The following is a 9930-nucleotide window of genomic DNA, read 5'->3' as shown; positions in this document are numbered from 1 at the left end:
GAACAACTTGTATTTGATAATTACTATTAAAAATTACAATGAACCGAAGAAAAAAGAACACCTTCAAACGTCTTTAGCATACTAGGATTTGAATACCACAATAGACAATCACCACTAGAAACGAGATCTAGTAACTTCTGAAGGAACATTGATTGTTGCATCACCCCATGCTGCACATGCTTGCAATCTTTCACACCAGCCTAGTGGGTCGAGGAAAAGACATCCTAATGTTAGGTGTACTTACTTTTTGTTAAAAGGAGAATAAACCCCGGTCTCCGCAGGTGAACAATGCATGCAGCCATTTTATTAATTATTCATAAAAAAATATAAAGTAATGCATCAGTTAGCCTGAAGCCACCATCTAGGCAACACCTGTTGCTACTCCGATGTGGCAAATATCCGGGCCTAATACCAAATGGTCATCGCACCAAACCCTAACATCTATAGACAGATGCCCCAGCCCAGCCACACACCGGGACTGGGTTCCATACCAGTCCGACGCACTCTCAGAGGCTGCCGCCACCATCATCCACCGGTCCATCTCCCAAGCAGGAACTGACACATCGACCTTGTCTGGCCTGCCGTCGACGCCACCACGGCGCCAGACAACTCCACCATCCTGCATGTATCCGTCCACACGCGGCCGTCGCCGAACCTCCGCAACGCCATGCCACCGAGATCTGCCGTCGGCCTTGGGGTGGATGTGACACCGCTCCTCCACTTGTCCCGTCCAACCAGCACTTACTACAGAACGATGCCCTCGGGAGGGACAACGGCATCGAAGGTGCCATCATCATCCGATCTGCTAGATCCAGATCTAGAGTTTCCCCCGGAGCATCACGAGTGGGGTGCCACGACCTACAACATGATGCCTCGAGAAGGGAACGACATCATAGACGCCGCCATCGTCCACCATGACCGAGGTTGGCGCATTTTCACCGGAAATCGCGTCCCCCCAACCTCGCATCCGGCTGGAACCGAACGGAGCCTCGCCGTGGAGACGAGGACCGCCGTCAGCACGCCGGTAAGGAGCCTCCAGCCGCCCCTCACCGGTCCTCCTCGCGCCACCGCCCGGCCAAGGCCGTACCGAGACGGATCTGGACAGGACGCCAGATCCGCAGCCATCGAAGCCACGCATGTGCACACAGCCGCCACACCGCCGGCCATGGAGGCTCCCATCGCTGCCGTGCAGCAGGGGCGCCGCCCACTGCCACCCCGGCCTCCTCGCATGAGACGCCACCTCCGCCTCACAGGGTGTTCCGCGGCGACCACCCGCCCTGGATCTTCGGTGCAGGGCCTGCCGCCACCGCGACCCTTGCCCGCGACAGCGGCAGCTGGGGTCGGAGCGGCGGGGGGGGGGGGGGGGGGGGGGCTGGTGGGTAGGGTTCGGGGCCCCCTGGCGCCGCCCGAGGGGAGGCGACGCTAGGGGAGGGGGAGACGTTGTTTGTTTAGAAGACTAGCAACATCACTTAGCTAGTATTTCTTATCCAGTATGTATGATATCACTTTATGAAATAAAAAACAATGGAAAAACTATTATTAGCAGTGCCCATTTTTTTAATAGGATCCTCTTTTTGGAGTGAACGATCGGACATTCCCTATATGGAATAAGAGGGAATACAATTCTCTATGCTTGTCTCAATTCATCTGGTTTTCTTAACGGTCAGAAAAAAGAAACTTAGGCCAACTAGAAATTGTGTGCGATGTAAATACTGAAAAGAGTGTTTTGCTCCGTGCATCCAATAGGTGCCGGCTCCTCTGTATATATATGCATAACAAGGAGGTTGTTGCGTCCACAATCAGGAGCTAACAACCAGATTACAACAAACTGAATCTATGGCTTTACAACTTGATACGCAAGTCGAGCTAACTACCTGGACTCTCTGCATCCTTATCTGCACAACATATACACGTATTTTTTTTTTGCGAGAATATATACACGTATTTAACAGTGGACGCGATGAGAAATGGTGTTTACTCAGCGAAAGCCATTCAATAAATTCGTATAAAATTTTAGTTGGGGGAGGCCAATACGGCCTGATGAGCTAGCTAGGAGGCCAATACGGCCTGTTGTGGTAGGGGGAGACTTCAATCTCCTTCGCTCCGTCGAGGAAAAGAGCAATTCGCAGGTTGATCTTGCGGAGATGCGTCGTTTCAACGACTGGGTTGCGGACCTAGGTCTCCTAGAGCTGGACAGGGTTGGGGCGAGATTTACCTGGACCAATAGACAGGTTTCCCCGACCTTTAGTGTGCTAGACCGTGTGTTTGTCTCCCCTGACTGGGAGCTTCGGTTCCCTTTGGCCTCCCTCCAGGCTATTACTCGCATTGGGCCCGACCACGTTCCCCTTCTCTTATCATCTAGGGATGAGAGACCGCGCCCCCTTCGCGGTTCCGTTTCGAGGCTTTCTGGCTCCGGCAGCCAGGCTTTATGGCGGCCGTCCAGGCTCACTGGGTCTCGGCGTCAGCCAAGCCACATAGGCAGATGTCGATCTTGGATGAGTGGCATCACCTGTCCAAGCGATCCAGGCAGTTCATGAAGGGATGGGGGGCTAATATTGGGAGGGATCTTCGGATCCAGAAGGCCTCCCTCCTAGAGGAGATCCGGGCCCTTAATCTCCGTGCAGATATTGCTGAGATCTCGGTGGAGGAATGGGCTCATAGATACAATTTGGAGGACTCTCTCATGGAGATCTACTCCAAGGAGGAAGAATTTTGGCGCCAACATGGCTCTATGAATTGGGTACTGTTTGGGGACGCCAACACTGCTTACTTCCAGGCCATCGCTAATGACCGTAGGCGTCGCTGCTCCATTACCCTTTTATGGGAAGGTGGTCAGCTGTTTCAGGAACCTCAGGCTATCCGCTTGCTGGTCGACGACTTTTACAAGTCATTATTTCAGGGGCGCCCTCGGAGTGGGATCGCCCTTGCCGACCACATTTGGTCGCCCGACCAACAGATCTCCCCAGAGGAAAACACGGCCCTGCTCGCCCCTTTTGATGCCGCGGAAGTGGAAGCCTTTGTCAAAGCCATGAACCCGGCCTCGGCCCCAGGCCCCGATGGATTGCCGGTTCGTTTTTTTCAGGCCTTCTGCCGATGGTCAAGGAGATCATCCTTGATCTATTCCGTGAGTTCTCTAGGGGAACATTAGACATGTCCTGGCTTAACTACGGGATCATTTCTCTGATTCCCAAGGTGTCGGGTGCTGCGGACATTAGGCAGTTCCGCCCCATCACAGTCCTCAATGTGATATTTCGGATCTTGGCGAAAGGGTACGCCACTAGGGCGGCCCTAATCGCCCCCCGGATTTATCACCCGAACCAGTCGGCCTTCACGAAAGGCAGGTATATTCTGGATGGGATCCTCGTTCTTCACAAGGTCATCCATGAGGTCAAGAGAAAACATCTCCGCGCTGTGTTCTTCAAGATCGACTTCCACAAAGCTTATGACACCATTCATTGGTCCTTCCTTCGGGAGGTCTTGCTCAAGCGTGGATTCGAAGCTCACTGGGTTACCCGGGTGATGCAGTTAGTGACGAGCAGTCGGACGGCTGTGAACATAAATGGGGAGGTCGGGCCATACTTCACGACTGGCCAAGGGGTACGACAGGGAGACCCGATATCCCCATTTCTCTTCAACCTTGTGGTTGATGCCCTCGCTTCGATCCTTGATTTGGCCAAGTGCGTCGGCCACATTAGGGGGATTTGCCCCCATCTTGTGACCAATGGAGGTCTGACCCACCTCCAATATGCTGATGACACCATTATGATGGTGGAAGGATCGGATGAGGATATTCAGAACCTCAAGTTCCTCCTTCTCTGCTTTCAGGAAATGTCGGGCCTCACAATTAACTTCGCCAAAAGTGAGGTGATGGTCCTGGGATATCCTCAGACGGAAGCTCAGCGAATTGCCAATCACTTGAACTGTCGCTTGGGGTCCTTCCCGACTACTTACCTTGGCATGCCACTTAGTGACACGCGTCTACTGGAGAAGGACTTCCGTCCAATAATCGCCAAGCTCCAACCTAGGATGGAGCCTTGGCAGGGGAGATGGCTTTCCAAAGCCGCTCGAGTGATTCTGATGAACTCCTCCCTTATTAGCCTACTGATGTATATCATGGAATTCTATAGTCTACATGAATCCCTTCATCATGAGGTCACCAAACTCCTCTCCAGATTCTTCTGGGCTGGAGAGAACAATAAACAGAAGTACCACATGGTGAAATGGTCTGAGATCTGTAAACCTAAGGACCAAGGAGGCCTTGGGGTCATTTCCTCCAAGCGGATGAATATTGCCCTCCTCTCCAAATGCCTTTGGCGGATTCAGACCGATGAGGGCGGCCTGTGGCTGGAGATTATCCGTGCGAAGTACCTGCGCGGGCAACCGCTGGCCTTCGCACCTAGATCTGGAGGGTCTCAATTCTGGCAATCGGTGATCCGTCTGATGCCGGTCTTGCGCATTGGGACCTCCATTAAAGTGGGCACCGGATCCGCCACCCTTTTCTGGCCGGATCGCTGGGCCGGGACCCGCCCCATTGCGGAACGTTTTTCTGCGTTAATCTCGATCTGTGTCCGCCCACAACTCTCCGTGGCTGTGGCCTTAGCTGACTTGGGCGCTATTGCCTTCCGCCGTACCTTCGGGGCGGTGGAGCTCGAGCAATGGGATGAATTGCTCCAGTGTATTGCCCTCCACTCCCCCTTCCTTGAGCCCGACTCGCTGTTTGGCATCTCGAGCCAAGCGGTAGTTTTTCGACTAGATCCCTATACCAGGCGATTGTTCCCACCCCTAGCCCGGTGGAACTATCGGTGCTTTGGGAGATCAAACTCCCCTTGAAAATCCGCATATTCCTCTAGCAATGGGTCCGAGGTCGCCTTCCTTCGGGCACGGAGGTCCGAAAATGGAATGGCCCTGGGGATGGCCTCTGCCCCATTTGTTTGGTACCAGAGAACTGCAACCAACTCTTCTACCGGTCCCCGGCGGCGCAGTTCCTATGGAGCTGCTTCCGGGAGGTGGTTGGCGGCAATTGGTGCCACGACAACCTCCCGGATTTGTTTGGGGAGGTCCGTAGGCTCCCCGGCGCTAGTCGGGCCCCCATTTGGGTACCCTTGCTTGGACCCTCTGGTGTACCCGCAATAAACTAGTTATCGAACGCGTGATTCCGTGCCGTGTGACTGATGTGATCTATAAAATGTGTGGCTTCTTACAGCTCTGGAGACCGCTTAGCAAGCGGCGCGACCGAGGCGTCATCGACAACATCATTGCTGGTCTTCGTTCCTCGGCATCGGCTTTTGCTCCACCACCGCCACCACCGCCACCGCCCCCCGAGCCGGATTAGCTTTTCTTTTTAGCTTTCTTTGGGGCTTGTCCTGCTATGCCCCAGCGTGATTGTACTGTGTACCGTTGTGTTGGATGTTTGGTCCGTTGCTTTATAATATAAAGCAGGGGAAAACCCTTTTTCTTAATAGCTAGCTAGGAGCGCTTTGTTTTATTTTTCTTCGAATGGCCGAAGATGTAATTTGTTCAATATAATCAATAAAGCTCATCGGATGGCATTAAGTTAGGGCGTGAAGCCAGTCATATCCCATAGCGCACCACGCTGGTGTTTCTCTCCGGCCCGCAGCAGTTCCGCCGGCGCCGACCGTCGTCTTGGCCGCGCCAACTCAACCTCCTCTACAGGTACGTGTCCAGCTCTCCTCTCTCCCCACCGTGTTGCGTGCTCGCTGGCCCTTCCCTGGTTTTGTACCCATCCAAGCCCTAGATAGCAGATCCACTTCAGAGCAAGATACTCCGTAGCTCCCCTTGCAATCTTTCATATACCCTAACTAATTGGCCAATCGACATCGTTATTTAGCCCATGATTTTCCTAGTTCGTATATAGCAAGCCTATACATCGAAGGAAGATAGTGGGGAGCTTGGCAAGTTTTATCTATCTAGCGTGCCCTTGCATGCAGATATGATTATGAATACAAGTTTTATGTACCTAGCGTGCACCTACACGCAGATAAGTTCGTGATTCTAAAAGTATTATCACCATGAACGTGTTTGGCTCAAAGAATTTGAGGTGTAAGTAACCCTAGTATGTGGAAACAAATCCCCTTAATTCCTCTTTGGCTGTGGTGAGCTCTAATCGCATAATCAATTCCAGTTTCAGTACTGGAGTCCAGCCCTCAATCCTGCAGCCTGCCGGCTGATCCCTGACTCCTCTCCCAATCTTCCTCCTAGCTGCATATCTCTCTCAGATGCATCATCCATGGAGGTATCTCCTGAGGACCTGGGAAGAAGGTCTGCCTTGCTACTTCAGGAGGCCTCATGGTTCACAATTGGGACTGACAGTGATCTCCATTGCACGTTCTCCTTCCAAACATGTACACCGTGTCGTGGGCGTAAGGATGTTTGTCCTTAGCGAGAACAATAGAGGGTTTTTTTTTCTTCTTCATATTTTTCCATTATGAACTCTGTAGTCCAGTTATGTTCGTCAACCAAACAAATTCAGTAATCGTCCATAACTGCATGGACTGCTGTAGTACTGTTGTGATCTCATTACGAGTTACTTCATTACTTGTGTGTCACTTTTTGTTGAACCAAACAGCTCCTAAGTGGGTGACTGGGTGGGCACTCGATGTGCGTTGGGTGGATCTATAATACTGTGTTACATATAATACTTGAGTGATAATAAATAAATAAAAGACAAACCCAGTGCATAAAAGCTCCCACACGAGGTGGGGTCCGGGGAGGGATTATAGGAACCTAGTCTTACCCCTGCGAAGTGCAATGCAGACAATCTGGTTCGAACCTAAGACATCTTGGCACAAATGGGGAGGATTTTACTACTACGCCATGTCTGCCTTCTACTTGAATGATATATGTGAGATACAATTATTTTCCACATGCACAATTAAACCATCATGAGATACGTACACTTTCTTCAGCACAATTGCACAACTCAGTTCTAGATCTGCTTTGTTCCAAATAAAATGGATTTTCAATTGATTGAATTCCATAGTAACTTATTCTTCAATTTACCATGGTCATTTTTTGTTGTATTTTGACATTGCCGACTTTCCCTTTCAGTATTCTGCCATAAAAATGGATTCTAAGAAGGTGATTGCTGCTGCTAATCTAACTGATGATCTAGTGGTGGAAATCCTCTGGTATTTTCTTTGTTTTCTCCTTTTTCTTTCCAAAAACTCAAAAAATCTAGGCAAAGCAAGTGTAAACCCTCATTTCTAAGAGCAACCCATTGGTGACAAAGCTTTGGAGCTCTAAAAACTATGAATGACTTGAGATTGACGATCCTTTAGGAAATAGAGTTTGAACTTAAATTTTGTTAGGAGGAAAGTGAATGTGTTAGCTCTTGTATGTGCAAATCAGGCTAACGATGTTAAGCGTAGGTGTGTGTGGGTCAATTTTATCCCAGGTTGTGACCAGGCATGGACGAGTGTTTATGAAAAAACACAGGTCTCCGCAAAGTCATAAGACCATGTATGGGGCTAACGTCTGCCCAGTGCCGAAAGGTCAAGGAAGTTGGTGAACAGATGGCCGCTTGAAGACCCTGCTCACCTGAAGTGATTTATCAAAATTCTTCTTTCTCTATGGTGATCGGTCATGGTATCATAACGTTGCATTTTTTCGACAACTCGGTCAATCGACCCGACTCTTTTTCCTGCCCCCCCCCCCCCCTCTCACTTTGTTTGGTTCTTTCTCTGTACCCTCGCTTGAATGAAGGGCCCGCATAATAATCTCCTACTCCTTATCAAATTAAGCTTCTTGCCGTAAAATGCCATAAAAAGAAGCTCCTTGATTCAAAAAAAGGAAAAGAAAAGAGCAGCCCACCGCAGATGGGCTTTTGCCGATGAATAGTGCTGCAACCGGATTTATAGTTTGAAGTGTTTCAAGATCTAATGACAAACTATTTTAATTTTACATCACCTTATTTTTTGTTCTCCAGAGTGCCCAGACACAACGATGGTGGATGTTTAGTCATGAGCGATATCAACTAGATAGTGGTTAATGTATGCATGAAACGATGTGTGTCAATGCAATGTTATTGTAATATCTTATCAGAACCAATGTGTGGGACGCAAACGTCTCTCTCTATATATTGGTACTCAAAAACGCTACCGTGACAGCGTTTTTCCGCTGCCTTAAACTAGGTAATGGCGTGTTGACAAAATACAAAACCTCTAACTATTCTTATATAGTTTGTGGTGTCCGATTATGGCGTACGCGAGGTATACATATGACATTTTTGGCGTACACATAGATCCAACATCATCGGTGTACTCCCTCCGTTCCTTTACGTAAGGTGTATTATTTTCGGCACAGCGACCAAGGCACATAGAAGTTAGGACCAAATTACCTTAGAAAATTTGTTGGCAAGTAAGTCAGTTAGTCCAGAAAAGTAAGAGACACATGCAATCGAGAGAGATGCTTTCCTTCTTTTGCTACAATGAGAGATACACATAATTGGAAGAGACATACTTTCCTTTTTCTGGAGGGCTAAAAAGGGAATAACGAGGAATTAGAAAAAAATATCTTACATTATGGCATTTTATCAAAAAACAAATACACCTTATATAAAAAAGCGGAGGGAGTATATAATACTGCTGCCATATTGGTGGCGTTGGGTGCCAACACCAGCAAGGCCTTTTTTGCAACACCATAGTTAGACTTTTCTGCACTAACAGCCGCCCCACTCGGGTCCTTTGTAGTGCCTAGCCTGTGCGCATGGACTAGCCAGTCCACTTCCACACACTTCTTTGCCCCCCACGCGTCCAACACAACGAGCCCGGAGTCCTCGAGCACCTTCTTGAGGACCTCGTCCTGCTCGTCGTCGTCGACGGCTGCTATCAATGGTGTCGGGGATGGCAAACGCGCGCACACCCACGCACACCCACGGGCTGGGAGCACGACCAACAAAGAATGTCTGCCACCGCATGTCTGCTTGTCCTGAAACCATGTGTCCTACAATGGTGAGTCGACGGCGTACCTGGCGTCACGAAGGAGATCCGGAGGCAGCATGGCTCACCGGCGATTGATCTCCAAAAGACGAGAGCGGCCGCTGGCTGGAATGGGAGGCACGGGCACCCGATCCGGGTTGAGGTGCCACCCGTTCGGCAAGTGCGTGTCGCCCCACGGCATCGGAATGACCGTGTTCCAGTAGCGCTGGCACACCTCCACCTACATGTAGGGTCGTTGCCACGACGCAGCGGGCAGTGAGATTGCAAAGTCGGCGGCGCTCCTCCTCGGCCCCGTTGAGCCAAACGAAGACCCGGCCTCATGGTCGTGCTTCCGGACCTCCCCGGGATCCACTTCCAGTTCAAGGGGTGGGACGGCCTCGCAATGCAGCTCGTCGTGATGGATGCCGGTGACGTCGCCATTCCTCGAGACGGAGGCTGGGGTGGTAGTGCAGGGCGAGGAGGAGATGCAGGAGAGGAGCTGGCCTGGAACCTGTGTTGGTCGTGGAACTCGGCCATGCACTAGTAGAAAAAGAGGCTTCCATACGCCCCCATTAGTCCCTAAAATAATCGAACCGCGACCAAAGGGGTCTTTAGTCGCGGTTCGGGAGGAGACCCGCGACCAACTATCTGGGCCCAGCGCGCTCGGTCGACAGCTGGCGGACGGGAGGGGCTTTAGTCCCGGTTGGCCTGGCCAACCGGGACTAAAGGTCCTCAGGCTGGCCCGAAGGCCTTTAGTCGCGGTTGGCCAGGCCAACCGGGACTAAAGGCCCATCCCTATATATAGGACTCGCCACCGGTGTTATTTTTCTCTCCAAAAGTGTCTGTTTTATCAAACTCTACCACCACACCACCACCACCCCCCCCCCCCCCCCCGACCGCCTTTTCAGTTTTAGAAAAACCAAAAGAAAATGATGGAAATGTCAAAAAAATAAAATAAAATAAGTTTCTCATGTGATATGTGGTCTAGTTGTTG

This window comes from Aegilops tauschii, chromosome 1, assembly GCF_002575655.3.
Source record: "Aegilops tauschii subsp. strangulata cultivar AL8/78 chromosome 1, Aet v6.0, whole genome shotgun sequence".
Lineage (NCBI taxonomy): Eukaryota > Viridiplantae > Streptophyta > Magnoliopsida > Poales > Poaceae > Aegilops > Aegilops tauschii.
The sequence above is the reverse complement of the archived record's forward strand: the minus strand, read 5'-3'. Positions refer to the sequence as shown.